The sequence below is a fragment of the Prunus avium genome, chromosome 8, assembly GCF_965620075.1.
Source record: "Prunus avium chromosome 8, drPruAviu1.hap1.1, whole genome shotgun sequence".
Lineage (NCBI taxonomy): Eukaryota > Viridiplantae > Streptophyta > Magnoliopsida > Rosales > Rosaceae > Prunus > Prunus avium.
In genome coordinates, this window is record NC_142291.1 from 17,751,003 (window position 1) to 17,768,737 (window position 17,735).

Consider the following 17,735-nt stretch of genomic DNA (forward strand, 5'->3'; position numbering starts at 1 on the left):
ACTCCAATTAGGAACGAACTGCCGTTGAACTTTAATTGTCCAATTTGGAACACCTATTGATTTCGGATCGAGCCCAAAACTTGGGCAACATCATAATAAGGTGGGAGGTGTCATTTGGTGAGTTTTGAGTGAAATACAATCGCTAGAAGTATGGAATACACCAACCACTCCAATTCGGAACGAACTGCCGTTGAACTTGAATTGTCCAATTTGGAACACCTATTGATTTCGGATGGAACCCCAAACTTGTCCAACATCATAATATGGTGGGAGGAGTCATTTGGTGAGTTTTGAGTGAAATCCAATCGCTAGAAGTATGGAATACACCAACAACAAAAAATTAGGAACGAACTGCCGTTGAACTTAAATTGTCCAATTTCTCACACCTATTGTGTTCGGATCGAGCCCAAAACTTGGTCAACATCATAATATGGTGGGAGGAGTCATTTGGTGAGTTTTGAGTGAAATCCAATCACTAGAAGTATGGAATACAACAACCACTCCAATTAAGAATGAACTGCCGTTGAACTTGCATTGTCCAATTTGGAACACCTATTGATTTCGGATCGAGCCCAAAACTTGGGCAACATCATAATGTGGTGGGAGGAGTCATTTGGTGAGTTTTAAGTGAAATCCAATCGCGAGAAGTATGGAATACATCAACCACTCCAATTAGGAACGAACTGCCGTTGAACTTGAATTGTCCAATTTGGAACACCTATTGATTTCGAATCGAGCCCAAAACTTGGGCAACATCGTAATATGGTGGGAGGACTCATTTGGTGAGTTTTGAGTGAAATCCAATCGCTAGAAGTATGGAATACACCAACCACTCCAATTAGGAACGAACTGCCGTTGAACTTGAATTGTTCAATTTCTCACACCTATTGATTTCGGATCGAGCCCAAAACTTGGGCAACATCATAATAAGGTGGGAGGAGTCATTTGGTGAGTTTTGAGTGAAATACAATCGCTAGAAGTATGGAATACACCGACCACTCCAATTAGGAACGAACTGCCGTTGAACTTGAATTGTCCAATTTGGAACACCTATTGATTTCGGATCGAGCCCAAAACTTGGGCAACATCATAATATGGTGGGAGGAGTCATTTGGTGAGTTTTGAGTGAAATCCAATCACTAGAAGTATGGAATACACCAACCACTCCAATTAGGAACCAACTGCCGTTGAACTTGAATTGTCCAATTTCTCACACCTATTGATTTCGGATCGAGCCCAAAACTTGGGCAACATCATAATATGGTGGGAGGAGTCATTTGGTGAGTTTTGAGTGAAATCCAATCGCTAGAAGTATGGAATATACCAACCACTCCAATTAGGAACGAACTGCCGTTGAACTTGAATTGTCCAATTTTTTCACACCTATTGATTTCGGATCGAGCCCAAACCTTGGGCAACATCATAATATGGTGGGAGGAGTCATTTGGTGAGTTTTGAGTCAAATCCAATCGCTAGAAGTATGGAATACCCCAACCACTCCAATTAGGAACGAACTGCCGTTGAACTTGAATTGTCCAATTTCTCACACCTATTGATTTCGGATTGAGCCCAAAACTTGGGCAACATCATAATATGGTGGGGGGAGTCATTTGGTGAGTTTTGAGTGAAATCCAATCGCTAGAAGTATGGAATACACCAACCACTCCAATTTGGAACGAACTGCCGTTGAACTTGAATTGTCCAATTTCTCACACCTATTGATTACGGATCGAGCCCAAAACTTGGGCAACATCATAATATGGTGGGAGGAGTCATTTGGTGAGTTTTGAGTGAAATCCAATCGCTAGAAGTATGGAATACACCAAGCACTCCAATTAGGAACGAACTGCTGTTGAACTTGAGTTGTCCAATTTGGAACACCTATTGATTTCGGATCGAGCCCAAAACTTGGGCAACATCATAATGTGGTGGGAGGAGTCATTTGGTGAGTTTTAAGTGAAATCCAATCGCGAGAAGTATGGAATACACCAACCACTCCAATTAGGAACGAACTGCCGTTGAACTTGAGTTGTCCAATTTGGAACACCTATTGATTTCGGATCGAGCCCAAAACTTGGGCAACATCATAATGTGGTGGGAGGAGTCATTTGGTGAGTTTTAAGTGAAATCCAATCGCGAGAAGTATGGAATACACCAACCACTCCAATTAGGAACGAACTGCCGTTGAACTTGAATTGTCCAATTTGGAACACCTATTGATTTCGGATCGCGACCAAAACTTGGGCAACATCATAATATGGTGGGAGGAGTCATTTAGTGAGTTTTGAGTGAAATCCAATCACTAGAAGTATGGAATACACCAACCACTCCAATTAGGAACGAACTGCCGTTGAACTTGAATTGTCCAATTTCTCACACCTATTGATTTTGGATCGAGCCCAAAACTTGGGCAACATCATAATATGGTGGGAGGAGTCATTTGGTGAGTTTTGAGTGAAATCCAATCGCTAGAAGTATGGAATACCCCAACCACTCCAATTAGGAAGGAACTGCCGTTGAACTTTAATTGTCCAATTTGGAACACCTATTGATTTCGGATCGAGCCCAAAACTTGGGCAACATCATAATAAGGTGGGAGGTGTCATTTGGTGAGTTTTGAGTGAAATACAATCGCTAGAAGTATGGAATACACCAACCACTCCAATTAGGAACGAACTGCCGTTGAACTTGAATTGTCCAATTTGGAACACCTATTGATTTCGGATCGAGCCCAAAACTTGGGCAACATCATAATATGGTGGGAGGAGTCATTTGGTGAGTTTTGAGTGAAATCCGATCGCTAGAAGTATGGAATACACCAACCACTCCAATTAGGAACGAACTGCCGTTGAACTTGAATTGTCCAATTTCTCACACCTATTGATTTTGGATCGAGCCCAAAACTTGGGCAACATCATATATGGTGGGAGGAGTCATTTGGTGAGTTTTGAGTGAAATCCAATCGCTAGAAGTATGGAATACACCAACCACTCCAATTAGGAACGAACTGCCGTTGAACTTGAGTTGTCCAATTTGGAACACCTATTGATTTCGGATCGAGCCCAAAACTTGGGCAACATCATAATGTGGTGGGAGGAGTCATTTGGTGAGTTTTAAGTGAAATCCAATCGCGAGAAGTATGGAATACACCAACCACTCCAATTAGGAACGAACTGCCGTTGAACTTGAATTGTCCAATTTGGAACACCTATTGATTTCGAATCGAGCCCAAAACTTGGGCAACATCGTAATATGGTGGGAGGACTCATTTGGTGAGTTTTGAGTGAAATCCAATCGCTAGAAGTATGGAATACACCAACCACTCCAATTAGGAACGAACTGCCGTTGAACTTGAATTGTTCAATTTCTCGCACCTATTGATTTCGGGTCGAGCCCAAAACTTGGGCAACATCATAATATGGTGGGAGGAGTGATTTGGTGAGTTTTGAGTGAAATCCAACCGCTAGAAGTATGGAATACACCAACCACTCCAATGAGGAACAAACTGCCGTTGAACTTGAATTGTCCAATTTGGAATACCTATTGATTTCGGATCGAACCCAAAACTTGGGCAACATCACAATATGGTGGAGGAGTCATTTGGTGAGTTTTGAGTGAAATCCAAACGCTAGAAGTATGGAATACACCAACAACTCCAATTAGGAACGAACTGCCGTTGAACTTAAATTGTCCAATTTCTCACACCTATTGTGTTCGGATCGAGCCCAAAACTTGGGCAACATCATAATATGGTGGGAGGAGTCATTTGGTGAGTTTTGAGTGAAATCCAATCGCTAGAAGTATGGAATACACCAACCACTCCAATTAGGAACGAACTGCCGTTGAACTTGAATTGTCCAATTTGGAACACCTATTGATTTCGGATCGAGCCCAAAACTTGGGCAACATCATAATATGGTGGGAGGAGTCATTTGGTGAGTTTTGAGTGAAATCCGATCGCGAGAAGTATGGAATACACCAACCACTCCAATTAGGAACGAACTGCCGTTGAACTTGAATTGTCCAATTTCTCACACCTATTGATTTCGGATCGAGCCCAAAACTTGGGCAACATCATAATATGGTGGGAGGAGTCATTTGGTGAGTTTTGAGTGAAATCCAATCGCTAGAAGTATGGAATACACCAACCACTCCAATTAGGAACGAACTGCCGTTGAACTTGAGTTGTCCAATTTGGAACACCTATTGATTTCGGATCGAGCCCAAAACTTGGGCAACATCATAATGTGGTGGGAGGAGTCATTTGGTGAGTTTTAAGTGAAATCCAATCGCGAGAAGTATGGAATACACCAACCACTCCAATTAGGAACGAACTGCCGTTGAACTTGAATTGTCCAATTTGGAACACCTATTGATTTCGAATCGAGCCCAAAACTTGGGCAACATCGTAATATGGTGGGAGGACTCATTTGGTGAGTTTTGAGTGAAATCCAATCGCTAGAAGTATGGAATACACCAACCACTCCAATTAGGAACGAACTGCCGTTGAACTTGAATTGTTCAATTTCTCACACCTATTGATTTCGGATCGAGCCCAAAACTTGGGCAACATCCTAATAAGGTGGGAGGAGTCATTTGGTGAGTTTTGAGTGAAATACAATCGCTAGAAGTATGGAATACACCAACCACTCCAATTCGGAACGAACTGCCGTTGAACTTGAATTGTCCAATTTCTCACACCTATTGATTTCGGATGGAACCCCAAACTTGTGCAACATCATAATATGGTGGGAGGAGTCATTTGGTGAGTTTTGAGTGAAATCCAATCGCTAGAAGTATGGAATACACCAACAACTCCAATTAGGAACGAACTGCCGTTGAACTTAAATTGTCCAATTTCTCACACCTATTGTGTTCGGATCGAGCCCAAAACTTGGGCAACATCCTAATAAGGTGGGAGGAGTCATTTGGTGAGTTTTGAGTGAAATACAATCGCTAGAAGTATGGAATACACCAACCACTCCAATTCGGAACGAACTGCCGTTGAACTTGAATTGTCCAATTTCTCACACCTATTGATTCCGGATGGAACCCCAAACTTGTGCAACATCATAATATGGTGGGAGGAGTCATTTGGTGAGTTTTGAGTGAAATCCAATCGCTAGAAGTGTGGAATACACCAACCACTCCAATTAGGAACGAACTGCCGTTGAACTTGAATTGTCCAATTTCTCACACCTATTGATTTCGGATCGAGCCCAAAACTTGGTCAACATCATAATATGGTGGGGGGAGTCATTTGGTGAGTTTTGAGTGAAATACAATCACTAGAAGTATGGAATACAACAACCACTCCAATTAGGAATGAACTGCCGTTGAACTTGAATTGTCCAATTTGGAACACCTATTGATTTCGGATCGCGACCAAAACTTGGGCAACATCGTAATATGGTGGGAGGACTCGTTTGGTGAGTTTTGAGTGAAATTCAATCGCTAGAAGTATGGAATACACCAACCACTCCAATTAGGAACGAACTGCCATTGAACTTGAATTGTTCAATTTCTCACACCTATTGATTTCGGGTCGAGCCCAAAACTTGGGCAACATCATAATATGGTGGGAGGAGTGATTTGGTGAGTTTTGAGTGAAATCCAACCGCTAGAAGTATGGAATACACCAACCACTCCAATGAGGAACAAACTGCCGTTGAACTTGAATTGTCCAATTTGGTACACCTATTGATTTCGGATCGAACCCAAAACTTGGGCAACATCACAATATGGTGGAGGAGTCATTTGGTGAGTTTTGAGTGAAATCCAATCGCTAGAAGTATGGAATACACCAACAACTCCAATTAGGTACGAACTGCCGTAAAACTTAAATTGTCCATTTTGGAACACCTATTGAGTTCGGATCGAGCCCAAAACTTGGGCAACATCGTAATATGGTGGGAGGAGTCATTTGGTGAGTTTTGAGTGAAATCCAATCGCTAGAAGTATGGAATACACCAACCACTCCAATTAGGAACGAACTGCCGTTGAACTTGAATTGTCTAATTTGGAACACCTATTGATTTCGGATCGAGCCCCAAACTTGGGCAACAACATAATATGGTGGGAGGATTCATTTAGTGAGTTTTGAGTGAAATCCAATCGCTAGAAGTATGGAATACACCAACCACTCCAATTAGGAAAGAACTGCCGTTGAACATGAATTGTCCAATTTCTCACACCTATTGATTTATGATCGATCCCCAAACTTGGGCAACATCATAATATGGTGGGGGGAGTCATTTGGTGAGTTTTGAGTGAAATCCAATTGCTAGAAGTGTGGAATACACCAACCACTCCAATTAGGAACGAAATGCCGTTGAACCTGAACTGTCCAATTTCTCACACCTATTGATTCCGGATGGAACCCCAAACTTGTGCAACATCATAATATGGTGGGAGGAGTCATTTGTTGAGTTTTGAGTGAAATCCAATTGCTAGAAGTATGGAATACTCCAACCACTCCAATTAGGAACGAACTGCCGTTGAACTTGAATTGTCCAATTTCTCACACCTATTGATTTCGGATCGAGCCTCAAACTTGGGCAACATCATAATATGGTGGGAGGAGTCATTTGGTGAGTTTTTAGTGAAATCCAATCGCTAGAAGTGTGGAATACACCAACCACTCCAATTAGGAACGAACTGCCGTTGAACTTGAATTGTCCAATTTCTCACACCTATTGATTTCGGATCGAGCCCAAAACTTGGGCAACATCATAATATGGTGGCAGGAGTCATTTGGTGAGTTTTGAGTGAAATCCAATCGCTAGACGTACGGAATACACCAACCACTCCAATTAGGAACGAACTGCCGTTGAACTTGAATTGTCCAATTTCTCACACCTATTGAGTTCGGATCGAACCCAAAACTTGGGCAACATCATAATATGGTGGGAGGAGTCATTTGGAGAGTTTTGAGTGAAATCCAATAGCTAGAAGCATGGAATACCCCAACCACTCCAATTAGGAACGAACTGCCGTTGAACTTGAATTGTCCAATTTGGAACACGTATTCATTTCGGATCGAGCCCAAAACTTGGGCAAAATCATAATATGGTGGGAGGAGTCATTTGGTGAGTTTTGAGTGAAATCCAATCGCTAGAAGTATGGAATACACCAACCACTCCAATTAGGAACGAACTGCCGTTGAATTTGAATTGTCCAATTTCACACACCTATTGATTTCGGATCGAGCCCCAAACTTGGGCAACATCATAATATGGTGGGAGGAGTCATTTGGGGAGTTTTGAGTGAAATCCAATCGCTAGAAGTACGGAATACACCAACAACTCCAATTAGGAACGAACTGCCATTGAACTTAAATTGTCCAATTTCTCACACCTATTGAGTTCGGATCGTGCCCAAACTTGGGCAACATCATAATATGGTGGGAGGAGTCATTAGGTGAGTTTTGATTGAAATCCAATTGGTAGAAGTATGGAATACACCAACCACTCCAATTAGGAACGAACTGCCGTTGAACTTGAATTGTCCAATTTGGAACACCTATTGATTTCGGATCGAACCCAAAACTTGGGCAACATCACAATATGGTGGGAGGAGTCATTTGGTGAGTTTTGAGTGAAATCCAATCGCTAGAAGTGTGGAATATACCAACCACTCCAATTAGGAACGAACTGCCGTTGAACTTGAATTGTCCAATTTCTCACACCTATTGATTTCGGATCGAGCCCAAAACTTGGGCAACATCATAATATGGTGGGAGGAGTCATTTGGAGAGTTTTGAGTGAAATCCAATCGCTAGAAGTATGGAATACACCAACCACTCCAATTAGGAACGAACTGCCGTTGAACTTGAATTGTCCAATTTGGAACACCTATTGATTTCGGATCGAACCCAAAACTTGGGCAACATCACAATATGGTGGGAGGAGTCATTTGGTGAGTTTTGAGTGAAATCCAATCGCTAGAAGTATGGAATACACCAACAACTCCAATTAGGTACGAACTGCCGTAGAACTTAAATTGTCCAAATTGGAACACCTATTGAGTTCGGATCGAGCCTAAAACTTGGGCAACGTCGTAATATGGTGGGAGGAGTCATTTGGTGAGTTTTGAGTGAAATCCAATCGCTAGAAGTATGGAATACACCAACCACTCCAATTAGGAACGAACTGCCGTTGAACTTGAATTGTCTAATTTGGAACACCTATTGATTTCGGATCGAGCCCCAAACTTGGTCAACAACATAATATGGTGGGAGGAGTCATTTAGTGAGTTTTGAGTGCAATCCAATCGCTAGAAGTATGGAATACACCAACCACTCCAATTAGGAAAGAACTGCCGTTGAACATGAATTGTCCAATTTCTCACACCTATTGATTTCGGATCGAGCCCCAAACTTGGGCAACATCATAATATGGTGGGAGGAGTCATTTGGTGAGTTTTGAGTGAAATCCAATTGCTAGAAGTGTGGAATACACCAACCACTCCAATTAGGAACGAACTGCCGATGAACCTGAACTGTCCAATTTCTCACACCTATTGATTCCGGATGGAACCCCAAACTTGTGCAACATCATAATATGGTGGGAGGAGTCATTTGGTGAGTTTTGAGTGAAATCCAATTGCTAGAAGTATGGAATACTCCAACCACTCCAATTAGGAACGAACTGCCGTTGAACTTGAATTGTCCAATTTCTCACACCTATTGATTTCGGATCGAGCCCCAAACTTGGGCAACATCATAATATGGTGGGAGGAGTCATTTGGTGAGTTTTGAGTGAAATCCAATCGCTAGAAGTGTGGAATATACCAACCACTCCAATTAGGAACGAACTGCCGTTGAACTTGAATTGTCCAATTTCTCACACCTATTGATTTCGGATCGAGCCCAAAACTTGGGCAACATCATAATATGGTGGGAGGAGTCATTTGGTGAGTTTTGAGTGAAATCCAATCGCTAGAAGTGTGGAATACACCAACCACTCCAATTAGGAACGAACTGCCGTTGAACTTGAATTGTCCAATTTCTCACACCTATTGATTTCGGATCGAGCCCAAAACTTGGGCAACATCATAATATGGTGGGAGGAGTCATTTGGTGAGTTTTGAGTGAAATCCAATCGCTAGACGTACGGAATACACCAACCACTCCAATTAGGAACGAACTGCCGTTGAACTTGAATTGTCCAATTTCTCACACCTATTGAGTTCGGATCGAACCCAAAACTTGGGCAACATCATAATATGGTGGGAGGAGTCATTTGGAGAGTTTTGAGTGAAATCCAATAGCTAGAAGCATGGAATACACCAACCACTCCAATTAGGAACGAACTGCCGTTGAACTTGAATTGTCCAATTTGGAACACGTATTCATTTCGGATCGAGCCCAAAACTTGGGCAAAATCATAGTATGGTGGGAGGAGTCATTTGGTGAGTTTTGAGTGAAATCCAATCGCTAGAAGTATGGAATACACCAACCACTCCAATTAGGAACGAACTGCCGTTGAACTTGAATTGTCCAATTTCTCACACCTATTGATTTCGGATCGAGCCCCAAACTTGGGCAACATCATAATATGGTGGGAGGAGTCATTTGGTGAGTTTTGAGTGCAATCCAATCGCTAGAAGTATGGAATACACCAACCACTCCAATTAGGAATGAACTGCCGTTGAACTTAAATTGTCCAATTTCTCACACCTATTGAGTTCGGATCGAGCCCAAAATTTGGGCAACATCATAATATGGTGGGAGGAGTTGTTAAGCTCATAATTTCATACATATACATGCCCAATTTACTTACTTCTTTTGCTTAGCTGATTGCACAATGTCTTGCCAAGACAGTAACTAAGGCGCTTCTTGGGAGGCAACCCATGTGTTCAAGAAGAAGGTGCTTGGTAGCAATCGACCTAATCGCATCAAGGGGAAGCATTTCAATCCTTTCTCTTTACTTGTTTTGTTTTTATTTTTAAGTTTCTGTTCCTTTTTATAAATAAATAAATATAAAAATTAAAAAAAAATTTAAAAAAAATAAAAATCATATAAGCTAACTTTTGGTAACCCCAGTGAGCACCTCCGTCAATACAGTGTCTAGGAGTTCTTTAGGCGACACCTTCGGTGTCTAAGAAGTTTGGGTTTTAAGCGGGACCATTGTGACCCCTCCAACCTTCCCGGATCCCCTGGCTGTGTTTTCTGAGGCCCTTAACTGGTCATCCATGAGTTGCTTATATATTCATTTTTTTTTTTTTTTAATTTTTCCTAAACCTTCTTCTAACTTTTCCCTTATCATTTGTTTGTTCTCAATCATCTTTTGTATGCTTTCACATTGAGGACAATGTTTAATTCAGGTCTGGGGGGAAGGTTTTCAAATTTCATTCATTTGTGTTTCAATTTTCGTTCATTTGTCACTAATTTTTTTTTTTCTAAATGTCATACAATCGATGCTATGGAGCTGCCATTGAGGTTTTCATATCAGAATTTTGCACTTCACAAAGCTTTGGCTCTTAGAATTCTGGTGGCTAAAGTACCATGCTCAAATTCTTGAAGGAAAATAGTGGAGACTACCCTAGTGAGCTATATCGAGCCTAATTGCTTTCTTGAGAGGGTTTAAAGTGTTCTATTTCTCATCCATACTTATTTTCTTCAATTCACTCTAATTGATCTCATCATTTCATTTTGATCGAATACTAAGGATGATTCTCTTTTGCAGATATCATATGCTTGCTCTCATTCATGAATGAACTCATTGAAGTGATGCTAGGCTATGTGTGTATAACCATTCTATATGCTTTCTTTTCACCCTACCCATATGTGTGTTCCATTAGCCCTCTTGAAGCCAAACACTCAAAGCCTTTTCTTTTATCACCCTCATCATTTTCCCTACCTTTGTATCTCAATCTGAGATACTTAACCTCTTGTAGCCATACCCTATAACTTAGAAATATACCAAGGTGTGCCAAGATAAAGTTTGATGCAAGGAAGTTGCTGCCGTGTACCTAAATGAAATTTGGTGTGAATCTGTGCAATGAAGTTAATGAAGATGCAGATCAAATCAACGAAGATGAAAGTGTTTCGATTTGATCTAAGTGTGAAAAATAAAGTCCATGCCAGGTGATACCATGAAGTTTGCTGCCATGCCAATCTAAATCAATGATGCCTTGCAGATTAATGAAGCATGCAACCTTGGTATGTTCTTAAGTTATTTGTTTTTCCTTCCAATTCTTCCATTTCCCCTAAACCTTAGCCTTTCATTACAACATTGTGAAAGACCTAGCTGATCTTTGAGGATGTATTCATGGGTGCTGGTAAGTATGTGTGTATCTCTATTCTTAGTATTTAATTCCTTTCATGAGATCTAACCAAATTTGTGCTTCTATTTCATACACTCACTTATGCTTTCTTGAGAGAATTAAAACATAGGTTCTGAGTGATTGAGTGTTATCTGTGAGAATTAGAGTCGAAGCATGTTCTCTATTCAAGGTTTGAGTGTGCTTGCTTTGAAACTGTGTGCCTTTGAGCTATAGCTTCCACTTGTACACACTGATTGATGACCTATCTTGGCAACTCTATGGTGTTGAAGGTATGACTAAAACTTTCTTTCATTTTCATTAGTTGATTTCAAAGTTGTTTTTCTAACCATTTTGTTTTGTAGAGTTAGAAAAACGTTTGTGGGTATTGTATCTGTTAAACCCTCAGGAGACACAACTCCTCCTACTAGGGATGCCTAGAGGTTTAAAGGCTTGTTGCATACGCTCAATGCAATCGAGTTACCTACGAAAGTGGTCTAGTTAACTTCTTGTTTTGTTTTTATCTTTGTTTCTCTTTTGTTTTGCTCGAGGACTAGCAAAATCTAAGTTTGGGGGTGTGTTAAGCTCATAATTTCATACATATACATGCCCAATTTACTTACTTCTTTTGCTTAGTTTCTTATAATTTTGAGTTATTTGCCTCCCTTTATGTGTTTTGTAGGCCAAAAGAGCAAGAGAGCATAATTCATGCAATTCATGCATGTTAAGGCCTAATTTGGATGAAGAGAAGAAGAGCTTAAAGACAAACTCATTTCGGCTACAGCCCCCTGCCAGTCCAGTTCCGTAGGTCATATTGCAAGCTTTGTTTCAGCAACCTACATAGCTCGGATGAGGCAACATTCTTCATGAAAGTTGTTCCAATGGGTGTGTACTATAACATATCCAAAATTCAGCCCCATTGGATAAATCTGGAGTCCGTCACCTAGCAAACACAGAACCATGCTCAGGATGGATTTTGTCAGCGAGCAAACTGAGTTAGCAATTTGTTTCGGCCTTAACTTCCTCCTCCGAGCTTGGATTGGGCCAATACTTGTGTGGTTGGATCATACACATTCTGAACTTCACAATGGACATCTTAAAGTCTTCATTTGATTCAGCCTAGCCCAAGTTGTAAGCCCTTGAAGTTGCTGGTCATGCTGACCTCAGGATGAGCTGGTTGGAAGCTTGGTCATGGTGAGCTAGGCATGAGCTATTGTAGCTGGTTGGAAGCTTGGTCATGGTGACATGAAGATGAGCTAGGGCTGCTGGTGGGATTTATTGCTGAAGTGCATCAACCAATTCAGATTTTATAATGCAAGTGTTGTATGCATTAGTGAAGTGCATCAACCAATTCATCTTTTATAATGCAAGTGTTGTATGCATTAGCCATATTGAATTCAGATTTATCACTCCCCTCTCCCTATAAATACCACATCCATTCCACATTCAAGACACAAAAAATCCTGAGATTCACAACCCCCACAATTCACTCCAACCATCCTCAAACACTCTCACAATCCCAAACACTCCAACAATCACCAAAACAACTCCTGCAAACTTCTCTTCCATTTCCCTACGAATTTCATCTTCCTTAGCCATCACCACTCACTCAAACTCATCCCAAATCACCTCCATATCCTTCATACATCTTTCTAGAAGTGGGGAAGCTCTTGGAGAAGCATTAGAAGTGGAGAAGCACTTGGAGAAGCCTTGGACACCACAAGAACTTCAGAAAAAGGGTTTTTCTACTCTTATTGCATTCATTATGTTTTCTCATTTCTGTTCAAGTCTCTTTTCCATTATGAGTAGCTAAATCCATAACTAGGGCTTCGATGTAACCTAACATGAATATTCTGGGTTTATAAGTTTGGAGTTTCAAGTTTGATTCATGATTCATGTTCTTATTCATTATGCTTATAAGTTAACATGCTTGTTTGAATGATTGATCACCATTAGAACTTGTTTGTTAACTATCTTGGTTTGAATTAAGAGTATACACCATGCTTTAATTCGAATTGAACTATGAATAGGAAGAGTATGTATGGACATTCGACAACAGGGATTAGATACATACTTGGTTGTTTAAAATGTTCTTCTATGCTTAATGGGTTCCTAATGCTTAATTTTAGGTTAGACAACAAATGATCAAATTAGGGAATTAGGAACACAAGGTTAGGACCAAACACCATGGCCTAATCATACTTTAGCTAGAATCAATCTTTGAATCTGAATTAGACTTGTTACTTGAATCTTTATAACCCAGAATTGAAGTGTTATGGTGAATCGAATGCCCTAGTCTCCAAACCTGTGTTTTAACTTTCAAAACCACCCTTTGTTACTTTTGTTTACTTGCTTTCCGTTGCAATTTCAGTTTGTTCATTTCTTTCTATAATCACAAGCATTCTCACTTCAAAGTTCATTTTAATCTTGCTGCAATTGTTTTCAAACTCACTCTTGCTTTAAATTCTGTTTTAGATTTAACTTCCTAACTTCTTGAATTTGGTAATCTAAAGTACATAACTAATTTGAACTTCTCAGTCTTCGTGGGTACGACCTCGTACTTGTCTTGCAATACTACTAATTGCCCCGTACAATTGCGAGTTAACATATTATTAACAACAGGAGTCATGTGGTGAGTTTTGAGTGAAATCCAATCGCTAGAAGTATGGAATACACCAACCACTCCAATTAGGAACGAACTACCGTTGAACTTGAATTGTCCAATTTCTCACACCTATTGATTTCGGATGGAGCCCCAAATTTGTGCAACATCATAATACGGTGGGAGGAGTCATTTGGTGAGTTTTGAGTGAAATCCAATCGCTAGAAGTATGGAATACACCAACCACTCCAATTAGGAACGAACTGCAGTTGAACTTGAATTGTCCAATTTCCCACACCTATTGATTTCGGATCAAACCCCAAACCTGTGCAACATCATAATACTGTGGGAGGAGTCATTTGGTGACTTTTGAGTGAAATCCAATTGCTAGAAGTGTGGAATACACCAACCACTCCAATTAGGAACGAACTGCCATTGAACTTGAATTGTCCAATTTCTCACACCTATTGATTTCGGATTGAGCCCAAAACTTGAGCAACATCATAATATGGTGGGAGGAGTCATTTGGTGAGTTTTGTGTGAAATCCAATCGCTAGAAGTATGGAATACACCAACCACTCCAATTAGGAACAAATTGCCGTTGAACTTGAATTGTCCAATTTGGAACACCTATTGATTTCGGATCGAGACCAAAACTTGGGCAACATCATAATCTGGTGGGAGGAGTCATTTGGTGAGTTTTGAGTGAAATCCAATCGCTAGAAGTATGGAATACACCAACCACTCCAATTAGGAACGAACTGCCGTTGAACTTGAATTGTCCAATTTCTCAAACCTATTGATTTCAGATCGAGCCCCAAACTTGGGCAACATCATAATATGGTGGGAGGAGTCATTTGGTGAGTTTTGAGTGAAATCCAATCGCTAGAAGTATGGAATACACCAACCACTCCAATTAGGAACGAACTACCGTTGAACTTGAATTGTCCAATTTGGAATACCTATTGATTTCGGATCGAGCCCAAAACTTGGGCAACATCATAATATGGTGGGAGGAGTTATTTGGTGAGTTTTGAGGGAAATCCAATCGCTAGAAGTATGGAATACACCAACCACTCCAATTAGGAACGAACTGCCGTTGAACTTGAATTGTCCAATTTGAAACACCTATTGATTTCGGATCGAGATCAGAACTTGGGTAACATCATAATATGGTGGGAGGAGTCATTTAGTGAGTTTTGAGTGAAATCCAATCACTAGAAGTATGGAATACACCAACCACTCCAATTAGGAACGAACTGCCGTTGAACTTGAATTGTCCAATTTATCACACCTATTGATTTCGGATCGAGACCAGAACTTGGGCAACATCATAATATGGTGGGAGGAGTCGTTTGGTGAGTTTTGAGTGAAATCCAATCGCTAGAAGTATGGAATACACCAACCACTCCAATTAGGGACGAACTACCGTTGAACCTGAATTGTCCAATTTGGAACACCTATTGATTTCGGATCGAGCCCAAAACTTGGGCAACATCATAATATGGTGGGAGGAGTCATTTGGTGGGTTTTGAGTGAAATCCAATCGCTAGAAGTATGGAATACACGAACCAGTCCAATTAGGAACGAACTGCCGTTGAACTTGAATTGTCCAATTTGGAACACCTATGGATTTCGGATCGGGCCCAAAACTTGGGCAACATCATAATATGGTGGGAGGAGTCATTTGGTGAGTTTTGAGTGAAATCCAATCGCTAGAAGTATGGAATACACTTACCACTCCAATTAGGAACGAACTGCCGTTAAACTTGAATTGTCCAATTTGGAACACCTATTGATTTCGGATCAAGCCCAAAACTTGGGCAACATAATAATATGATTCGTGGAGTCATTTGGTGAGTTTTGAATGAAATCCAATCGCTAGAAGTATGGAATACACCAACCACTCCAATTAGGAACGAACTGCCGTTGAACATGAATTGTCCAATTTGGAACACCAATTGATTTCGGATCGAGCCCAAAACTTGGGCAACATCATAATATGGTGGGAGGAGTCATTTGGTGAGTTTTGAGTGAAATCCAATCGCTAGAAGTATGGAATACACCAACCACTCCAATTAGGAACGAACTGCCGTTGAACTTGAATTGTCCAACTTCTCACACCTATTGATTTCGGATCGAGCCCAAAACTTGGGCAACGTCATAATATGGTGGAAGGAGTCATTCGGTGAGTTTTGAGTGAAATCCAATCAATAGAAGTATGGAATACACCAACCACTCCAATTAGGAACGAACTGCCGTTGAACTTGAATTGTCCAATTTCTCACACTTAATGATTTCGGATCGAGCCCCAAACTTGGGCAACATCATAATATGGTGGGAGGAGTCATTTGGTGAGTTTTGAGTGAAATCCAATCGCTAGAAGTATGGAATACACCAACCACTCCAATTAGGAACGAACTCCCGTTGAACTTGAATTGTCCAATTTCTCACACCTATTGATTTCGGATCGAGCCCAAAACTTGGGTAACATCATAATATGGTGGGAGTAGTCATTTGTGAGTTTTGAGTGAAATCCAATCGCTAGAAGTATGGAATACACCAACCACTCCAATTAGGAACGAACTGCCGCTGAACTTGAATTGTCCAATTTGGAACACCTATTGATTTCGGATCGTGCCCAAAACTTGGGCAACGTTATAATATGGTGGGAGGAGTCATTTGGTGAGTTTTGAGTGAAATCCAATCGCTAGAAGTATGGAATACACCAACCACCCCAATTAGGAACGAACTGCCGTTGAACTTGAATTGTCCAATTTATCACACCTATTGATTTCGGATCGAGACCAGAACTTGGGCAACATCATATTATGGTGGGAGGAGTCATTTGGTGAGTTTTGAGTGAAATCCAATCGCTAGAAGTATGGAATACACCAACCACTCCAATTAGGAACGAACTGCCGTTGAACTTGAATTGTCCAATTTCTCACACCTATTGATTTCGGATTGAGCCCAAAACTTGAGCAACATCATAATATGGTGGGAGGAGTCATTTGGTGAGTTTTGTGTGAAATCCAATCGCTAGAAGTATGGAATACACCAACCACTCCAATTAGGAACAAATTGCCGTTGAACTTGAATTGTCCAATTTGGAACACCTATTGATTTCGGATCGAGCCCAAAACTTGGGCAACATCATAATCTGGTGGGAGTTGTCATTTGGTGAGTTTTGAGTGAAATCCAATCGCTAGAAGTATGGAATACACCAACCACTCCAATTACTAACGAACTGCCGTTGAACTTGAATTGTCCAATTTCTCACACCAATTGATTTCGGATCGAGCCCAAAACTTGGGCAACATTATAATATGGTGGGAGGAGTCATTGGGTGAGTTTTGAGTGAAATCCAATCGCTAGAAGTATGGAATACACCACCACTCCAATTAGGAACGAACTGTCTTTGAAATTGAATTGTCCAATTTCTCACACCTATTGATTTCGGATCGAGCCCAAATTTTGGGCAACATCATAATATGTTGGGAGGAGTCATTTGGTGAGTTTTGAGTGAAATCCAATCGCTAGAAGTATGGAATACACCAACCACTCCAATTAGGAACGAACTGCCGTTGAACTTGAATTGTCCAATTTCTCACACCTAGTGATTTCGGATCGAGCCCCAAACTTGGGCAACAACGTAATATGGTGGGAGGAGTCATTTGGTGAGTTTTGAGTGAAATCAAATCGCTAGAAGTATGGAATACACCAACCACTCCAATTAGGAACGAACTGCCGTTGAACTTGAATTGTCCAATTTGGAACACCTATTGATTTCGGATCGAGCCCAAAACTTGGGCAACATCATAATATCATGGGAGGAGTCATTTGGTGAGTTTTCAGTAAAATCCAA